Source organism: Panthera onca, chromosome C1 (assembly GCF_046562875.1).
Source record: "Panthera onca isolate mPanOnc1 chromosome C1, mPanOnc1 haplotype 2, whole genome shotgun sequence".
NCBI lineage: Eukaryota > Metazoa > Chordata > Mammalia > Carnivora > Felidae > Panthera > Panthera onca.
Genome location: NC_138346.1, coordinates 197,967,583 through 197,988,359, shown reverse-complemented (window position 1 = coordinate 197,988,359; position 20,777 = coordinate 197,967,583). Strand labels below are relative to the sequence as shown.

The 20,777-nt window shown below is 53.1% G+C and overlaps 1 protein-coding gene across 2 annotated transcripts in view; it reads right to left on the bottom strand.

Annotated features, from left to right (window-relative positions):
• NKAIN1 (sodium/potassium transporting ATPase interacting 1) overlaps positions 1-20,777 on the bottom strand; it is a 40,314-nt gene that overhangs the window by 15,401 nt on the left and 4,136 nt on the right. The gene's annotated exons all lie outside the window — the stretch shown is intronic.

The window sequence follows — 20,777 nt, the reverse complement described above, 5'->3', positions numbered from 1 at the left end:
CATCTGCCTGAGCCCAGAGAGCCCAGAAAGCAGAAGAGGGGTAAGATGGTGGGGGGGGGGGTGTTCTTTCCCATTAGAAAATAGAAGAAAACAACTCTCAATGGGCTTCAGAATTGTACAATCATTTATTGAGCGCCTAGTGTATATTACCCCTCATACCCATGTCTCTAAATCCTACCCCCATTGCTGGATGAGGAAACCGTGGCCCAGAGAGGTAAAGGGGCTTGCCCAAGGACACACAGAAGAGCTGAGCCTGCAGCCAGTCTGTTGGGGTCCCAACCCTCACTCTTCCCTACCACATGGCTGAGACCGGGCTGCCAAGCCTGCTTGCATGCCCTGGCAGATGGGGATCTCACCCCTTATAGCCTTGATGGAGTAATCTCCCGCCCTCAGTCCTGCTCCCTCCTCCTAAGGCCAGCTCCCCCAGCCCCCCAGGCTCCAAGACTGCCATCTGTCTATCCTTATGCCCTCCTGCTGTGGCCCAGCCCTGGACCTCAGCTGGGCCTGGGGGAGCGAGGGAGCAGCTGGCCACTGGCTTGTGCGTAATTAGCCCTCAGAGACCAGCCTGGAGCTTAAGGGAGGCCCAGGACTGTCTCAGAGGGCTGGCTGAGGCCAGCCTCGGTCCCTGCAGGAGGCAGTCGCTGGGGCTTGGCCTCTGTCTCCATGGCAACCCCATCCCCTCATCCCAGCGACAGCTGACCCTTCCCAGCTGGGGGACTCCTCAGACCCCTTCTGGGCAAATTCATCCCCGCTACATCTCTGAGCTGGCAGCTCCATTAGAACAGGCCTGGTAGTGGTCTAATTAGCATACATCTACATTAATTTGCATAAACCCAGCCTAGAAGCCCAGGGTTATGCCAAGGTCAGTCTGAAATCAAAGGGTCCCTCCAAGTCACGGGGCCTATCTCTTCATCCACAATCTGGTCCAGCCTACAGGCACCCCAGGGGGAGGCCACTGGGCGTGCAGAGAAGGGCCTTCAGGACAGTGACTCTGACCACGTCCCCTCTTCCGTGGACCGGGGACCAGGATGCCTACTTCGCAGCAGTGAGGGTCTTCCAGGCCCCACCCCACCCCCTTCAAGCGCTAATCTCCACTCCTGGAGCTCCTTACTTTGTGCCAGTGGGGCAGGCCCCTCTTACAGTTCCAGAAAAGCCCACAGGACCCCAGGAGAGCTGCCCCTTGGATCCGGTGGGTCCTATGCCACCTGCCTGCCACCAGGTCATCCCGCCCTAACTTCTGGGGTCTGGCAGCAAAAGGACCAGAAGCTGGCAGCTACCAGCTTCGGCCTTTCCTCAACACCACCTCCTCTGGGCTTTGCCCTCGTGCCCGTTCACAGCCCAGGAGCAGGGGGCATCTGACTTGGCTCCGGCCCCCAGCACCATCCACTTCGGTGCCCTCTTTGGAAAACCACGAGAGGCAGTTTGACGCAGTGGGGCAGAGGGCGTGCTTGGGTTTGTCTTCCATACGAGCCTCAGTCTCCCCGTCTGTAAAATGGGGAGAACAGCCCCCACACTTGCTGGAACTACCGTGAAAATTCAATAAGACAACGTACGTCAAGTGTCTGACGTAGTAAGCGTTCCATAAATGTTGACTATTTTTTTTTTTAATGTTTATTTTGAAAGAGAGACAGAGGGTGAGTGGGGGGAGGGGCAGAGAGAGGGAGACACAGAATCCCAAGCAGGCTCCGCACCTGCCCCATGCCTCAACTACCGAGACCCGCAGCAGGCTCTGGAGTGGGCAGTGAAAGCCTGGGAGGAGGGCGTCCTCTTTAGAAAACACTTCAGATAGGATAGAGGGGACGACAACCCGGGCGGAGCAAATCCAGCAAAAAACACACTCACCCAGAAGATGCTGGCTGCAGATCAATGGACTTCTGGATAAATAAAAAGGTGATTAATCAGATTCTCCATTAAGTACAACGAACGGCACCGTATAATTAAGCCAAAAAACTCGCGGCGGAAAGCACCTTTAAGGGAGCAGGCACTTAGGCAGGGAGAATTAAGGAGGCACTGAGGATAGCAGGAGCTATAAGGCTGGAGGTGAGGCGGAAGAGACCAGAAGGTTGACCCAAACAATCAGGAGTCACAGCATTAGAGGAGGCCAGAGCCCAGTAGTTATCAGCTCAAGCTCCAGAGTCAGGCAGACTTGGGATGGGGTCCCAGCTCTCACTTACAGGCTTGTAGGACCCGGGAAAGTCATTTCCTGGAGCCTCAGTTTCCTCATCGGTAAAATGGGAACACAGCTACCACTGATACCGACCTCCTGGGGTTGTGGCCGACTCGATGAGAATGGGAGTAAAGAAGTTTGCATATAGTAAGTGCTCAATAAATTCTCCTTGATTGGACAAGTCACTTTCCCTCTCTGGATCTTAATTTGTCCTTGGCAAATAGGGGATAATGATGTCCTGTCTTACAGAGAAATTGGTGGACCAAGTGAGATCACAACCAGGAAAGCAGTTTATATACCATAACGTGCTTTTTAAATTGTAAAGTACCGTGTCCCCATCGTCATTATTAGGATAATGAAGTTCTTGATTTCATACCAAGGTCAGATCCCTGTTGCTCGTTTCCTGAGAAGCTGTACGGTGTCGTGGTTAAAAGTGTGGCCTAGGAGCCAGACTGCCTGGGTTTGAATCCTACCTTTACCCTGATTATTAGCTGTGTGACTTTCAGCGACTCACTTAACCTAACCTCTCTGTGCTTTAACTTCTCCGTCTATAAAACAGGGATAATGATAAGTGCCTATTTCATGGGATTGTCGTGAGGCCTCAGTGAGGGAATATGTGTAAAACGTTCAGAACATTGCCTGGCCCGTACTCACGGGTAAAGCCACGTCAGTTGCAACGAGTCACCCATAGTGAAGACTTTGGACCTGGGTCCCCTACAGGCTCAGAGGACTCAAGTGCTGTGGAAGAGACCACAGTTGTCCTGGTGTGCACGCCCCAGGTAGCGCCCTCTCCCCGACCCACCCCATCCAGTCCGGCAGCTGCCTGACCCAGCCTGGCCCCTTCTCCGCCTGGCTCTTCTCATGCACCCCCCAAGCATCCACGAACACTGACCTTGCACTGGGCCCGCCCTGTCAACTGTCAGTTCGGCACAACCCAGAGAAGAGAGCAGGGACTTCCCTGCGGGGACGTGCACGGAGCCCACTCTGCACACAGTGCCTCATGTCCGCGCGTCTCGCGTCTTCCTCCCAACGCTTGAGAGCTGTCCTTTTCCATGTGTAAAAACAGAGGCCCAGGGAGGGTGCGGGAGTGGTGGGGGCAGGACTCGCGTCTAGCTCTGGCAGGGCGATGATATTCCCAAAGTGAGCTAGAGTCAACGCAGCCTCTGTCAAAATTCCAGCGACTTGTTTTTGCAGAAATAGAGAAGCTGGTCCTAAAATTCAGAGGAACGCTCAAGGGACCTAGAATAGTCAAACCATCTCAAAAAAGAAGAACGTTGGAGGGTGAGACTTCTTGATCTCAAACCTTACAGTAACATCACAGTAATCAAGACGGTGTGGTATTCACGTAAGGTTAGGCTGACAGGTTGAGATGGAATGGAATTGAGAGTCCGAAAACAAACCCATGCCTTTGATTGATTTTCAACAAGGGTGCCAAGACCATTCAATGGAGAAAGCGTAGTCTCTTCAACAAAGGGTGCTGGGACACCTGGATATCTGCGTGCAGAAGAATGAAGTTGGACCCCTACCTCACACCAGATGCAAAAACTAACTCAAAGTGGATCACAGACCTGAATGTTAAGGGCTAAAACTATGACACTCTTAGGAGGAGCCATACGTGTGACCTCGGAATAGGCATGTGATAATATGACACCAAAAGCACAAGTAGCCAAAGAAAAACCAGATACGCTGGATGTCATCAAAATCAAGACCATTTGAACCTCAAAGGACACCATCAAGAAAGTGAAAGCCAACCCACACAGAATGCAAGAAAATATTTGCAGATCAGAGATGTGATAAAGGTCTAGAATCCAGAATATATAAAGAATTCTTAAAAGAAAAAAGAGGGGAGCACCTGGGTGGCTCAGCCGGTTAAGCATCCGACTTCGGCTCAGGTCATGATCTCGAGGTTCGTGGGTTCGAGCCCCACGTCAGACTCTGTGCTGACAGCTCAGAACCTGGAGCCTGCTTCGGATTCTGTGTCTCCCTCTCTCTGCCCCTCCTCCACTTGCTCTCTCTTTCTCTCTCAAAAATAAATAAAACATTAAAAAGTTTTTAAAAAAAGAATTCTTACCACCCAACAAAATGATAAATAACCCAATTAAAAAAATGAGCAAAAGATTTGAATGGAAATTTTTCCAAAGAAGATACAAAAATGGCCAATAAGCACATGGAAAGATGCTCGCCATCATGACTCGTCAGGGAAATGGAAATCAAAAGCACAATAAGATACTACTTAATACCCATAAGGATATCTAAAATTACAAAGACAGGGACGCCTGGCTGGCGCAGGGGCAAGAGTGTGCGACTCTTGATCTCAGGGTTGTGAGTTTGAGCCCCACATTGGGTGTAGAGATTACTTAAATATCTAAACTTAAAAAAAAAAAAAAAAAACGACAATCACAAGTTTGGGTGACGGCGTGAAGAACTAGAACCTTCGTGGCATTACTGGTGGGCATGTCAAATGGTGCAGCCACTATGGAAAACGGGCTACTTCCCTGTCCCCCAAGTAAGCAGTTAGTACATGGCTCAGCAATTTATTCCTAGGCAGATACCCTGAAATTGAAAACAAAGTTCATATAAAACTTGTACAGAAATGTTCACAGCACCGTTGGTCACAGCAGCCCCAATGGAAACAACCCAAAGGTTGATTGATTGATTAACGGATAAACAAAGTGTGATAGATCCATACATGGAATATAAAGTCTTAAAAAGGAATGATACACGGATACAGGCTAAAACAAGCATGAACTTTAAAAATATCATGCTGAGGGGCGCCTGGGTGGCTCAGTCTGTTAAGCATCCGACTTCGGCTCAGGTCATGATCTCGCGGTCCGTGGGTTCGAGCCCCGCGTCGGGCTCTGGGCTGACCGCTCAGAGCCTGGAGCCTGTTTCAGATTCTGTGTCTCCCTCTCTCTCTGCCCCTCCCCCATTCATGCTCTGTCTCTGTCTCAAAAATAAATAAACGTTAAAAAAAAAAATTAAAAAAAAAATATCATGCTGAGAGGGGCGCCTGGGTGGCTCAGTCGGTTGAAGAGTCCGACTTCGGCTCAGGGCACGATCCCATCATTTGTGGGTTCGAGCCCCGCATCAGGTTCTGCACTGAGGGTCCGGATGGCCTGCTTGGGATTCTCTCTCTCGGCCCCGCCCCTCCCCCAGGCACTCACTCTCTCTCAAAATAAGTAAACTTAACAAAAAAATTATGCTGAGAGAAGCCAGTCACAGAGGACTGCATACTGTATGATTCCACTTACATGAAATGTCCAGAGAGACAGAAAGCAGATTAGTGGGATAGCCAAGGGTTGGTGGGAGAGGAAAATGGGGAGTGACCGCTAATAGGTTTGAGGTTTCTTTTTGGGGTGCTGACGGCGTTCTGGAATTAGAGTGTGCTGATGGCTACACAAGAGTGTGACGCACTAAGAGCCCTGAATTGTACACTTTAAGGTAGTGATTTTTATTTACTTATTTATATTTATTTTTTAATGTATGTTTGTTTCTGAGAGAGAATGACAGAGCGCAAACGGGAGAGAGGCAGAGAGAGAGGGAGACACAGAATCCAAAGCAGGCTCCAGGCCCTGAGCTGTCAGCGCAGAGCCCGATGCGGAGCTCGAACTCACAAACCGCAAGGTCATGACCTGAGCCAAAGTTGGACGCTTAACTGACTGAGCCCCCAGGCGCCCCCTAAGATGGTGAATTTTATGTATATGAATTGTACCTAAAAAAAAAAAGAAGACGACGATGAAGAAGATGAAGACAACGATGAAGAAGATGAAGAAGATGAAGAAGACGAGGAAGAAAAAAGCCCAGACACAGCTCTGGGCCTCACAGAGCTTACATTCAGTGGGGTGGGGTAGGGAGAGGGAGCCAAACACACACACACACACACACACACACACACACACACACACACACAAATTACTGTTGTGCTAAGTGTCTGAAGGAGGGGTGACAAGAATGAGAACTATAATGGAAGTGGCCAAGAAAGACTTCCTGGATGGAGTGAACTGAAGGAAGAGGGGTTGGCAAGGGAAGGGAGAGAGGGAAGGATAGGCAGCAGGGAAAGCATGTGCAAAGGTCCGGTGGTGGGAGGGAGCTTGGCAAGTAGAAGGGTCCAGAAATGACCCCTGTGGCTGGAGCGGGAATGAGCGGGAGCAGGATGCCAGAGGGAAGGGCTGGGAGGGCTCTCATATCCTGTGGCCTGATGCCAACACGGCAGTGTCAGAGACGAGCAGGAAAGCATCCTGGAGCCAGAGAGGAGGCACCAAGCCCTTTGGAGGGCTCCTGTGGGTCAAGCATCATATTGGAGGTGTCAGGCACCTACTGAGGAGGGTCAAGTGCTGGAAGGAGCTGACAGGTCATTTCTCCTGACTGAGCCACTCGTCACGTGACCTGACGGAGGGAGGAAAAAAATCCAATTCCCTGACTTATTTAGCAGCACCTCCCATACGGACGCTCCCAGGAAGAAAATAATGATGAAAACCAGCCTCACTGCTATGGCAACAGCGGCCACTTCTGACTTCCCCTCCTGACTACAGGCCTGGTGAGGAAGTCTGCCGGGTGGGGGAGTGTGTGTGGGGGGAGGTGTCAGGAACCCCTCCCCCGGGCTTTGGGGTCCCCCTTCCACTACCGCAACAGTCTTGGGCTCAGATCCCAGCTTCCCCACTTCTTCCAGCAGAGAATCGCCACAGCCACCAACATCCGGACAGCCCTTCGCAGCTCAGACTGATTTATGCCCCCACGTGGGTTATTAGCCCCACTGGGCAGATGAAGACACTGAGGCTCGGAGCAGCGAGAGGGACGGTGTCTACCAGCCCGGTATCCTTCCGTCTGTACTGCCCTTACTCCCATCAGGCACAGGGCCGCTGACCCGTGCAGGTATCCCACTCTGATTCCTCTGTGGCACAAAGGAATAAATGAGTGGAAGGAATGTCACCCCCACCCCATCCTGCCCCCCTCTTCCTCTCCAGGTAATCTATCCGCTCTTCGGGGTAGGGGGTGCTCTGCTCTGGTCTGGCCCAAGTGGGCCGGACAGGGGTCATGTGGGGCCTGGGGGAGTCTGCACAGTGAGAAGGGTGCCCCCAGGTTCCCCGGGCGGAAGTGTTTCCCTTCAAAATGCCTGGCCCTGAACTTTAGCACTAGTCTTAATGCTAATATTTTGTACACGCTTACTCTGGGCCAGGCTTCGTGCCAGGCACTTTGCATGCACCATCTCCCTTAGCTCTCACAAGCAGGGTGAGGAGTGAGGGATGGGCCATCATCCCTGTGCTATGGTGGGGGAGTGAGGGGGGGAGGGGGGGAGGGAGAGGAGCCCGAGATCTCAGGGCTGGAGCGAACCCAGGTGGTCTGACCCCAGAGCCCAGAGCTTTTAACAGATACCTGCAGCCCTGGGAGACTGTCTCCTCCTTCTCCCTTCCCCCACACCCAGGCAGGCTAGGAAGATTAAAGGAGGGGGGAGTGCAGAGGAGCAGAGGGGAGGTTGCTGAGCTGCCGCCCGCAATCATTTCCTGGCCCTGGGCCAGAAGGCTGCAGGCAGTACCTGTTGGAGGAAGAGGTGTTTGCTGTCTGCGGGAAGTGGGGTGCGGGAGGGCCCCCCTGGGAACGGGGCGGGGCCTGTCTCTAGGCCCGGGGTGCACAGGAGGAAGGAAGGGGAGTACCTACTATGTGCGCGTGCTGAGCCCAGCACTTTACAGGTGGCATTTCATCTTATCCCCAAAGTGACACTAAGAGATAATAGCTAACACTTACATGCCAAGTGTCTCTTGAGTGCTTAGCATATGCTTGGATTCATTCAATCTTCACAGAGACATGGCAGGTAGAGACTGAGATCACCCTTGCTTTGCACACAGGGAAACTGAAGCATAAAGAAGGGAAGTAACGAGGTCCCCTGGCCCTAGAGTCCATGAGTAAGAGATTCACTATCCCGCCAGGGCAGCGGCATCCCCATTTTCCAGAGGAGGAGAGTGAGGCCCAGGTGTCAGAGTGGGGGTCAAGTCCCATGTTCTGGGACTTTCTGACTTTTTTAGTGGCACATCCTCCACTGATGGGCACCTTTGCCACCGCTCCCCAGTAGCTCCTGCCTGGAAACATCGAGAGCATGGGGAAGGTTCTAGCTGCGACTCTTGGCCCACGGCTGCCCAGACAGAGCAGAGGAGCTTATTTTTGTTCAGGGTATTTTTGTCTGGATTCACACACCTAACCACGATCCTTTCCAGAAATGGCGTCAGCCCACTTCCTAGAATAGTTCACAAATGGGGCTCCACTGCCTTCCTGGGCCTCTGTGTACCCATCTGTACAAAGGGTTGGAGGGTTGTTCTCTGGGAAGCCATCTGGCTTCTGGCCTGGGAGCTTCCCATTTAGCAAGCAGTCATGACTCTGCGCCTTATAGACACGCAGCCCTCCAAAAGGCTTCTGGTGATTTCTATCGGCCGTGTCCTAAGTATTGACTAAATGCCAGGTGCCGTGCTGAGTGCTCTCCCTGGATTCTCTCACTGAGTTTGCTCGGGAGCCCTAAGAGGCAGGTACGATCGTCTCCATTTACAGAGGAAGAAAACAGCTCAGGCTGAGTAACCTGCCTGTGTTCACATTCCTGGAGAAGAGCGGAAGCAGGACGTCTCAGCATCCATTGCCTGGTTCGGCTGATCGCCGATGTCCAACATTTGGCCACAGCAGGCCCTGATGAACGGAGCCCCCCACCCCCACCCCCCATCCTATCCCATCAGGTCTGGGGAGCCAACCAGCCCAGCCTGTCCCAGCCACAACAGCCACAGTGTGAGCCCCGGGCCAGGCCCCAGACAGTCTCTCACTTTGAGGGGGCGATCCTGTCTCCTCGGTGGCCTATCTTGGGGATGACAGCTAGTGGCAGCTTGGGGACAGCAGTCTGCTCAGAGGGCTCATGAGGCTGCTGACAGCAGACAGGCAGTGACAGGCTGGAGCAGCTGGCACCGCCCGAGGCAGATCAGGCACCTGGGAGCCTCTGCAGGCACCCCACCCCCAAGTCCAGACCCTTGGGGGTGTTCAGGACCAAAGCAAGAATACCCACAGAGCACCGTGTGTCTAAGTATTTAAGTTACGAACCAAGCTAACAAACTCCCAGGTAAAATATGTCCTATCTTCCCTTCTAGACATCATGGTCCGGAAGGCCAGGCTGTGAATTTAAATCCCTCTGTCTCCTCAGAATACTGTGCTAGAACATAGTAGTGTCCAGCCAGCCCTGGTCAGCATTCCTACTTCTGTCTCCCTTCTGGGCAGGGGCCTAACACACAGGTCTGGACACCCCCCCAGATACGTGTCGGCAACATCCACACCCGTCCCCCGCCCTTCACAGTCGGCCTTTGTCCTCCGGCCTGGGGGTGCACACACACCAGCCACACACGCTGTCCTCTGGAAAAACCCTGGCAGGTCCTGAAAGTGAGCCTGGGGCTGACGGGACAGGGGACTGGGACCTGCCGGTAAGCACACTGGAGAATCCTCACGGGAGATGCATTCCCAAAGCAGAGCCTCAGGCCACACAGGTGCCGGGGCTCTGGGAGCAGCTCGGGAGGATGAAGAGGGCTTGGAATTTAGCATCGGGAAATCTAGGCAAACCCCAGCTCATGCCTTGCTTACAGACTCCTTGCAAGGCCACACTGACCCACTGACCAGCGTCTCTTAAGAAGTCCTCTGCCTCGGGGCGCCTGGGTGGCACAGTCGGTTAAGCGTCCGACTTCAGCCAGGTCACGATCTCACAGTCCGTGAGTTCGAGCCCCGCGTCAGGCTCTGGGCTGATGGCTCGGAGCCTGGAGCCTGTTTCCGATTCTGTGTCTCCCTCTCTCTCTGCCCCTCCCCCGTTCATGCTCTGTCTCTCTCTGTCCCCCCCCAAAAAAAATAAATAAAAAACGTTGAAAAAAAAAATTAAAAAAAAAAAAAAAAAGAAGTCCTCTGCCTCCAGGGGCGCCTGGGTGGCTCAGTCGGTTAAGCGTCCGACTTCAGCTCAGGTCACAATCCTGCGGCTCACGAGCTCGAGCCCCGCGTCAGGCTCTGTGCTGACGGCTCAGAGCCCGGCGCCTTCTTCGGATTCTGTGTCTCCTTCTCTCTCCGTCCCTCCCCCGCTCGTACTCTGTCTCTCTCTCTCTTGCACTCTCAAAAATAAATATCAGAAAAAAATTATAAAAAAAAAAAAAATAGAAGCCCTCCTGCCTCCCACACTCCTGAATCCGCAGTACCTAGCACAGTACCTGGCACGGGGTAAGCACCAATAACCACCTGACTGACGGAGTGAGCGAAGCAGGCTTGTGATTATTCACCCAGGCTCTCCGTCTGCTCACAGGGGTCAATCAAGCACCACAGGTTCACGGAGGGCCAGAAAGCTCAGACGCCAGGCTCCCAGTCCAGGGCGTGAAAGTCGAGGTGGAAAAACAAATCTATGTCCAACAGTGTGCAGCAAATGCAAAGGCACTGTGCTGTGAGGCACGTGCAGCTGGGGTGCTTATATCAATGTGGCCTGAGCCCAGCGACCGGAAGTGGTGAGCATTAGGGCTGGTGGACCTGCCTGGGCATCCTAGTGTCCCACTGGCTAGACCAGAAACTCAGGGCAAGGTCCAGAAATCTGTACTTTAAGAAGCCCCCCCACCCAGGTGATTCTGCTGCACGTTCAAGTTTGAGAAGCCCCACGTCAGACTTCTTCTTGAAGGCAACAAGGAGCCATGGACTGCTGTACACAGAGGGAGGCCGGTCCAGAGGGGCACTTCACTACGGTCACTGGGGGAGTCTGATGAGGGGCTGGTAAAAGGCCCACGTCGGAAAGCTGGCCCCATGTGGACCCTCACCTCCACCGGGACAGGGCCGCTGCCTCTGTCCGATGCCCAATCTATCGGCACATGTGAGGGAAGGGGCCACTGGAAAGTCAAGACCCTTGCTGGGCACAGGGCCTGCTGCCAGGGTGACCACCTGTCACTGGGGGAAAGGGGGCAGCGCCCCACGGAGGGTCAACGAAGGAGAGCTGGGTGATCATGGCAACCTCCCCTCAGGTGGGACAGGGTAATGGAAGGAGGCCTGGCTGTCCCACGTACCCCGCTCCCATTCCCAGGAGGGAGCACCACTGACCCCACAGTCCTCCTCTGCCTGCATCTAGCTCATCATCCCCTCCTCTGTCCATCTGGGCCCCAGGTGGCAGTGTCTCCCCCCTCCACATCCTGAAGACACAGCTTCCTTGCCATAGCCTAAGGGCTGGGGGGCTCTCTCCTTGGTTACAGCCCTAGCTCCCGTATCCATGGTGATCCTCTCTCACGAGGCCCGAGACCCTCATCTGCCAGGCCTTCACCTTCCTTTGCCGAGACTGGTCCTGGGGGCGTGGCCCAGATCAGTAGCAGGGCTCTTACTCTCTTTAGCGGACACGGGGGGGGGGGGGGGGGGGGGGAAGGGGACAAAGGGCATTCAACGTGCTACCTTCAACCAGGAGATGGATGCAAAAGACGCATTCAACGGCTTCCCAAGGCCCAACAGGGAAGCTCAGAACTCAGGCCCAACCTGAAGCTCGGGAGAGAGCAAATCACCCCGTCAAACCTGATAGAGCATAAAGCACGGGGAGTCTAGAGACCCACAGGCCAGCACTGTGTTATCTTAGGCAGGCTCTGTGACTTCCCAAGCCTCAGTTTCCACACCTGTACGTCAGAGATATTCGTCTCCACCCTCTAGGGTTCCTGCAAGATGAAGTGAGAAGAAGCATCTGAATCAAGAGGCATGGTGCTCAGGGGCGCCTGGGTGGCTCAGGCGGTTGAGCATCTGACTTCGGCTCAGGTCGCGATCTCGCAGTTCATGAGTTCAAGCCCCGCGTCAGGCTCTCTGCTGTCAGCCCGGAGCCCGCTTTGGATCCTCTGTCCCCCTATCTGCCCCTCCCCTGCTGGTGCTCTCTATCTCAAAAATAAACATTAAAAAAGAAGAAGCAGCAGAAGAGGAGGAGGAGGAGGAGAGGCAGCAGCACAACACCCAGCACCTCCTTTGTCTTCCTGTCCTTCTGGGAGCCAGGGACCATCTAGCTGGATCATTCCCCCACTGACATCCTAAAGTCTGGGTTTTCTGAGAGGAGGCTGTCAGACATTACCTTTGCTCCTACACCAGACAGCCTGTCCCTGCCTCCTGGGTGACCTCTCTCTGCTGGTGGGACACCTGGTGGGGAAGACAGTGGCTCTGGGACCAGAAAACACTCCATAAACACGGACTTCTGGTACTGGTATTATTACTGCTAGTCATCTGACGGGCGAATGAGTACTGCCTGGTAAATTGCTTCCTGCAGGTAATTTACATTTCCTATTGTCAGTGTAGTCTTCAGTCACTACCATCTGGTACAGGAGTTTTCCAGAAAGCAGGAGCCAGGCTGGGCTTCTGTTTTCCTGCAACCCCCGGCCCAGGCCCTGGCAGGGAGCACCCAAGGAGCCCAGCACAGAAGGGACGAGGCAATCATCTGCTGTAACTTAGCACGCAAAGCAGAAAGCTCTCCTTCCTAGTCTTTACCAAGTGTTTGAACGCCTCCAGGGATGGGCTCCTTAGTCCCTGCTGCACAGCACTCCAGGGAGGCTGAGCTCCATGGGGTGAGCAGGGGCTAAATGGGTGGCTCCAGGACTTGGGGCTGCAGGGAACTCCGGGGCCACCCCCATCCCCGTGGCCTAGCAGCCCCCCTTCCCCTCCCACTGAGAGTTGATAATAGGAGTGGTTCTAATTATGCTCTAATTGCTTTCTTCCAGGCAGTTTCTCTGGAGCCAAGGAGTTCAGAGTTCATGAATAAATGAAGAGGGAGGAAGCGGGAAGGGATGTTTATTGATCCACAAATCTCTACGTGCCAGTGTCTCTGCCCCACAAATGCTTGGGCATGCAGCTGTGTGCAGTTTTGAACACATACACACAAACACACAGACGTGCACACTACAGCCCCAAACCTCTCTCTCCAAAGGACGAGCAGGGGGTAGAAGGAAGGTAACAAGAAATCTCCTAAAGTGGCTTTGGGTCCCAGTCCCAGCGCTGCCACTTGACTTATGGCCTCGGGCAAACCGGGGTCTTCCTGCCTGTATGGTGGAGGAGCAAAGGTAACTAACGTCTGACAGCCTCCTCTCAGAAAACCCAGCTGTTAGGATGCCAATGGGGGAAAGATCCCGCTGGACGGAACCCTGGGCTGGGCCAGATGGGCACTGCTGCCCTCAGACTCCCCCCGCTTTCCTCTAGATGCCTCCTTCCCTAAGAAGAACCCGGCCAAACAGCCGGGTGCTCCAGGGACATGGTGGGAGGGACACTTATATCTCCATGCTGGCGGGTCACCTGGTGGGGGAAGGGCAGGGCTCCGGACCGGATGTCTGCACTGCCACTCACCAGCTCAGTGGCCCCGGCCACGCAGTTCTTGAGGCTCAGTGGTTTCATCTATTAGATGGCAATGGTAGACTAGGCAACAGCCTTAGCCGAGTGCCTGGCACAGAGTAGGCATTTGGTAAGTGGCGGCTACTACTGCTAATAATGTTACAAACCTGCACAGTACAGGTTGGTGCCTTCATTACAGGTGAAGAAACTAAGGCACAGAGAGGTCAAGCAACTTGCCCCAAATCACGCCTTAAGTGACAGAATTTGAACCCAGGCCCATCGGACCCCAAAGCCTCTGTGCTCCAGCCTTGGTTCTCCGCTGCGTCTGATTCATCTCGTCCCCAAGAGGTGGCACACAGTAGGTGACCGCAGTAATGTACTGAATGACAGAGAAATGCAGGAGAAAGACGAGCATAAAAAAATCAGGCTCGGTTTCCAGTGACCAGGGTGAGCAGCTTGATGGAGGGAGAGCTAGGACAAGGTTTCTTTCAAGGTCAAAGCGAAGTGCTGGGTCTGAGGGACCCCAGGACGCCGTGCCTCCTCAGCAGCTGGGGCCAGGTGGGGACAAGGGGGATCCTTTGTATGTGCTTGTGGAAGCAGATCTTTCTACTCCTTCACGACTTTTCTCTAAGCTAGGAATCCTGGCTTTTGGCATCAGCCAGCGCCTTGCTGTGTGACTTCGGGCAAGCGACTTCAGTTCTCTGAGCCCTGGAGCCCTGCATCTAGGAGATGGGAGTGACAAGGGTCCACGCCTGGGGCTGCTTGCAGGGGGACAGGAGCACATATGTGAGGCAAGAGTGGAGGCTTGGGGATCCGACTGCCTGGCTTTGAATCCCAGCTCTGCCGCGGCCTGATGGAAGAGCTGCTTCCGTCAGATTCTGCTTCTGTGACACCGGGATGATGCGTCTACCACACCAGGGTGGAGCAGGGGGGTGCGGGGTGCGCTCCCAGGGGTAACGCGGCTACCACGGTAAGCAGTGTGGCAGAAATGTTCGATAAATCTCCCTGCTAGAATACCCACATGCAGAGACCCTGCAGTCCATTTCACATGTGGGGACGCAGCCCCAGAGAGGGGCAGGGACTAGTCCAAGGTCACAGAGCCAGTTCAGGGCAGAGCCGGGCCCCTGCGGGAGCTAGCTGTATGCAGGGCCCCCTGTCCACACCTCAGCTTGAACAGATCACCACGAGACCCTTCCCCGCACCTGGGCCACCCTGCTTAAGGCTTGCTCGGGGCTGGGGGGGTGCTGAAGCTCCCTTCTCCCGTCTTCCCGGCTGGCTCCAACCAGCGGGGTGTGTCACAGAGCAGGGAGGGTGACCCACCTTCCTGGCCCACCCCGTCAGCCCCTTCACTCCCGAGGGCTGGCTGCAGAGGCCTCAGAAACAATCCAGGGGCCCAGGACTGGAACACCATTTGTCAGCCCTGCATGGTGGTGGCGGGCTCGTTTCCATGGCAACCGTGCGGTGTGAAGGCATCCTGGCATCATTAGGGAGTGCGCTGAGTAGTATAAACAGAGGCTGCAGTAGATTACACGCCTATTATGAGCAGTCTCGGGCTCTGAGCACTGGTAATTATGCCTAATTGTGCATTTAATTGTGTAATTGAAAACCCACATCTCCGACTCAGGCTGGGGCTGCAGAACCTACCCCCCCCCTTCAAAAAAAAAAAAAAAAAAAAAGAGGCTTAGGAGCCATCACTACCCTGAAAATCCCAGGGCTGCCTCCCTTTCTAGAGCAACGGGGTGGCCAGAGTGGACGTGGTGGTAAAGAGCTCGGCCAGGCTCCGTGACTTGGGATGGGGTGAGGGGGAGCATGCTGAATTAAGGCAAAGCAACTGGCTAGGAGCACAAAAATGCCCACCAGATTTTCATTATTCATAACAGATACCATTTTATGTTATTGCCACTGCCCTCTCAGGACCTAGAACCAGCATCTGGTGGTTTCCAAGGGACCTGGATCATCATCACATCCATCACACATCCAAGGGGTCATCCAACTTACAAATTCTTCACCCCTGCCAGGGACAGGGAACTCACCACCTGACTGTCGGTCCGCCACTGCAGAGCCTCGATAGATAACCTGAAGACTACTGATGGGAGTTCAACAATCTCCTCTCCAGCTCCCAGTTTCACAGACTGGAGAAAATGAGGCCCCGAGAAGGGCAGGGCCAGCTCAAAGATGCACAGGAAGTGAGTTCCAGAACCCCGGGATTCTGACTTGCAGCAGAGGGCATACTTTGTACCCCAGGGTGACCTCGCACCTAGAATTGTGCCCGGCACTTTGTGGGTGCTTCATAAATATTTGCCGAATGCAACTCCGGGTAGGGTTAGCTGGTGGCAGTTCTTACTCTCTGACCCAACAGGATTTAGTTTTTTTCTGGATTTGAAGAAGTTGACCTGCAGTGGCCCGGGGTTTGGGATAGGTCAGAACCTCCTGCTCTTGAAAGTCTGTGGTCTGAGACTTGAGTTTACAACCAAATATGCCGTGTGGGCATCTGGGATGGGGACAGTATGGACGCTCACCCAGAAGGCAGAGGAAAGGAGAGGTCACGTGAGCCCCTGACTACCTGACAGAGGCAGGAGTGTCCCCCTCCGCTCAGAGCCCGATTCTCACATCCTCGCCACTGCCCTCCAGCACGACAGGCTGGTGTAGCAGCAAGTCTGGTCTCTACCTGGGACAGGATGGAACTCATTGCTAACTCAGAGCTGGAGGTCCTCTTAGATGATGAGTCAGCTTCTCCCTTTATAGAGGGGCCACACCTTCCTGTCTGCTCCCCTCTGATTGAGTGCTGGGCTCTGTGCCCAGAGCTCTCTCTGCGTTATCTCAGGCCACCCTGTGAGGGGGTGCTCTTATTATTCCCATTTTATGGAAGAGAAGACTGAGGAGCAGTAAGGCCAAAGCCACACAGCTTTAGAACTTCTGCTTCACCTGTGTCTTCTACTCATTCAAAAGGGGACACGCCCCCTCTCCTAGATGCCACAGTATTCAGATTCATAGAACGTGCTATGCCATTTCTGGAGCATTTAAGAGTGTGAACCCTTTGTGAGCTCCACTCAGCACAGTTTATCTCAAAGGAGCCTCCTGGCAACTCTCAGAGGCAGATTATTATCCTGATTTAGAGAACTGCAGGTGCAAGCTCAGAGAGGTTAAGTGTCTTGCCCAAGGTCACCCAGCTACAAAGAGGCAGAGATGTAACTCAAAGCCCAGCCTGACCCCAAAGCTCAAGCTCTTCCCTGTTGACCTCTCTGCCTCTCGTTCACCAGCTGCTTTGAGGGGCAGAGGCCAGGAGGCCAGGTAACACGGTCAAGCCTGCAGCCACATTAACAGCTCTTCTAAAACCTTGGTACTGGGGCGCCTGGGTGGCTCGGTCTGTTAAGCGTCCAACTTAGGCTCAGGTCATGATCTCGCAGTCGGTGAGTTCGAGCCCCGCATCGGGCTCTGTGCTGACCGCTCAGAGCTTGGAGCCTGTTTCAGATTCTGTGTCTCCCTCTCTCTCTGACCCTCCCCCGTTCATGCTCTGTCTCTCTCTGTCTCAAAAATAAATAAACGTTAAAAAAATTAAAAAAAAAATAAAAATAAAAATAAAACCTTGGTACTCACTGGCAGAAGCATCTCTGATTCACCTGCCCTCTCCCTCTCCAGGTCAAGGCCTGGAGGGCCGAGGGCACTGCTACTGGGCTCCCTCTTACCAAAACTGGCTCCGTCCCCTGTGGCTTGGAACTAGCTTTAAAAAAAAATTTTCTTTGATGTTATTTTTCAGAGAGCGTGCGAGTGGGGGAAGGTCAGAGACGGGGACAGAGGATGTGAAGCAGTCTCTGCACTGTCAGCACAGAGCCCAATGTGGGGCTCAAACCCGCAAACCAGGAGCTCATGACCTGAGCCGAAGTCGGACGCTCAAACGACTGAGCCACCTAGGCGCCCCTGGAACTAGCTTGTAAAAAGCACATCTCGGGGCGTCTGGGCGGCTCAGTCGGTTAAGCGTCCGACTTTGGCAGGGGTCATGATCTCGCCGTTTGTGGGTTCAAGCCCCGCACTGGGCTCTGTGCTGACAGCTCAGAGCTTGGAGTCTGCTTGGGATTCTCTCTGCCCCTCCCCTGCTTGTGCTCTCTCTCTCTCAAATATAAATAAACATTAAAAAATAAATAAATAAAATGGGAATGCAAGCTGGTGCAGCCACTCTGGAAAACAGTATGGAGGTTCCTCAAAAAACTAAAAATAGAACTACCCTACGACCCAGCAATTGCACTACTAGGCATTTATCCACGGGATACAGGTGTGCTGTTTCGAAGGGACACATGCACCCCCGTGTTTATAGCAGCACTATCAACAGTAGCCAAAGTATGGAAAGAGCCCGAAAGTCCATCGATGGATGAATGAATGGATAAAGAAGATGTGGTATATATATACGATGGAGTATTACTCGGCAATCAAAAAGAATGAAATCTTGCCATTTGCAACTACGTGGATGGAACTGGAGGGTATTATGCTAAGTGAAATCAGTTAGAGAAAGACAAATATCGTATGACTTCACTCATATGAGGACTTTAAGAGACAAAACACATGAACATAAGGGAAGGGAAACAAAAATAATCTAAAAACAGGGAGGGGGACCAAACGGAAGAGACTCATAAATATGGAGAACAAACTGAGGGTTGCTAGGCGGGTTGTGGGAGGGGATGTGGGCTAAATGGGTAAGGGGCACTAAGGAATCTACTCCTGAAATGATTGTTGCACTATATGCTAACTAATTTGGATGTAAATTATAAAAATAAAATGAAGATGAAAAAAAGTGGAATGAATATCCTACTCATATCCAAGATAGTTTCCATTACATCATACAGACTGTTGTTTTAAAAGAAAAAAACCCCTCAATCCTATCATTCTACAAATAAATTTCTAGTTTAATTTAAAAAATAAAAATAAATAAAATAAATAAGAAGCACATCTCTGGGGCACCTGGATGGCTCAGTAGGTGAAGCATGAGACTCTTGATCTTGGGGTTGTGAGTTCGAGCCCCACATTGAGCATAGAGACTGCTTTAAAAAAGGGATAAAAATTAAAACCCCAAACAAAAACCACATCTCGGGTCTCGACTTGCTCATCACCCCTATGCCCCTGAAGCCAGAGGACAGAAGAGATGTCAGTCATCACGTTGACCATCCCTGCTTGGTCCAGATTTTACAAGCATTCTCAAATCTTCTTCCCTCGATCACTCATCTGAGGCCCAGACTGTATCTTCTGTTTCCTCGGTGACAAGTCACTTCAATGTCCGGCCTCAGTATGCCCATCAGGAAATGGGTATCAAAACCACACCTGAGCCTGAGGGCTCATGGGTCTTGAATACAGGTTAATTTCTTCCTTGGAAAACTTTCCCTCAACCTGCCTCTTAGCAACCTTCCACTCAGCACAGGCCTTGGGGTGCGCAGAAATGGGGGACAAGCAGCTCAGAAAGTCTGGGGTTTAAATGCTCATTCTGTCCCTGCTATCTATGTGGCTGTGGATAATCCAGACAGCAACGAGGGACTAGGTATGTGAAGTGCTGAGCCCAGGGCCTGGCTCATAGGAGAGTAGTTGCTGTCATTATTTCCCTCCAAACCGTCCATTTGCCACGTAAAGAAACTGAGACCTGAAGAGTTTATGGAAATGACTCTGACCGATAAAATCTCTGACCCCGGCAGAGAGGGGGGCTGCGGTGGCCCGTCCAAGTCTCGAGGCAAATGGCAGGGAGCCATAGGGAGCAATCCCCGTTGGCACGATGCCTATACCGTCTCATGGGGTCCCCCCAAGCTGCCACGGGGTACGAGCTGATGTTCTGACTGCTTCACAGGAGAGAGGCGGAGGCTCAGAGAGGGTAAGGGACCCGCTGGGAGTCACAAAGCGAGGCAGCGATGTCGATCTGACTGACCCCAGAGGTAGGGCTCCTGACCCCTGTGCCAGATCTCAGAGCAGCTGCCAGTGAGGGGGCACTTATCTCAAAAACCTGCACCCGCCTACCCCTACAAAGGAGCCAAACTAGGGCCCTCCCGTGCCCCACCCCTCCCCCAGGCTTTCTTTTCTCTTCCACCTTGCTCTACCTGCCTCGTAAGGGTCTTCAGGGCTGTTTGGTCTCAGCCTGTCCATCTGCAGCAGGGAGCGGACTACCCCCACAGTGGTGCAAAGGGATACGAGGAACAAAAACGGTCAGTGGCCCAGACAATTCTGTGCTCTGTGCTCCTGACTCCAGAGCCCGGCTGGAGAACCCGAGGCACCTAGAGCAGAGCAGACCCTCCCCGGGAAGCCACCAGCTTGCAGACGAAGCTGCTTCAGAGCGCGCTCCCTCCAGTCCTTACCATCACTATTGCTAATAACGACATCAATCAGGTTGACCACGTTTCACACCATTACTCCCAGCTCAGCAGGAAGCTACATATTTTCCCCCTCACGCACCACCTTCCAGAAAGAAGAGCTTTCCAGAAGGGACGAGCAGGCAGCGTTTCTCTAAATACCTACTATGTGCATGGCACCTGGCTAACCCCTTTTCTACAACCCTGCAAGGTGGGGGGGGGGGGGGGGAGGGACTCTTTCTCTTTGAGGGAGGAAGAAACTAAAGCCCAGAGGAGTGAATGCAGGTGTCCAAGGTCACCCAGGGCTGGGACAGAGAACAACCGTGGCAGTGATGTGTCACTGAGCACTCAATGGCTCACCGTGCCAGGCACGTGCACGATCCCACTGAAATATTACCATGTTCAGATGAGGAAACTGAGGCTTGAGGCAGCGAAGAGACCGGTCTGAGGGCACACACTGCATAAACATGAGCGGCCGACGGGCACAGGCGGAGAGGGTGGCTCTCCGCTCGGGCAGGAGAGGGTGCCCATCCTGGTCCTGCCACTGGCTAGCTTAGAGACCTCGGGCGAACTTCGTCACCTTCCTGAGCCTCAGTTTCCTCATCTGAAATAGGGGATAGCGAGAACATCCATCCCACTGTGTGGAATAACGATAAGGATAAAGACAGTAGGCAAAAAAAAAAAAAAAAAGCTAACGTTTATCGATCATTTAACATGCACCAGGCACTTTGCCAAACACTCTACATATGTAAGCTCATTTGGTTAAATGAGGTAATGCATATAAAGTGCTTAGCACAGGACTCCAGAAATGGGAGCGATAATGATGATGAAGAAGAAACTGATGAGGATTCCCTTGGGCAAATCTCCTTGGTTCATCTTACAGGAAGAACAGAGTGGCCTGTAAGGTCTCAGGAAGGAGGCGGACCTGGAAAGAAGGGCAGGGGTTGGACAGGGGGAAGGAAAGGAGACAC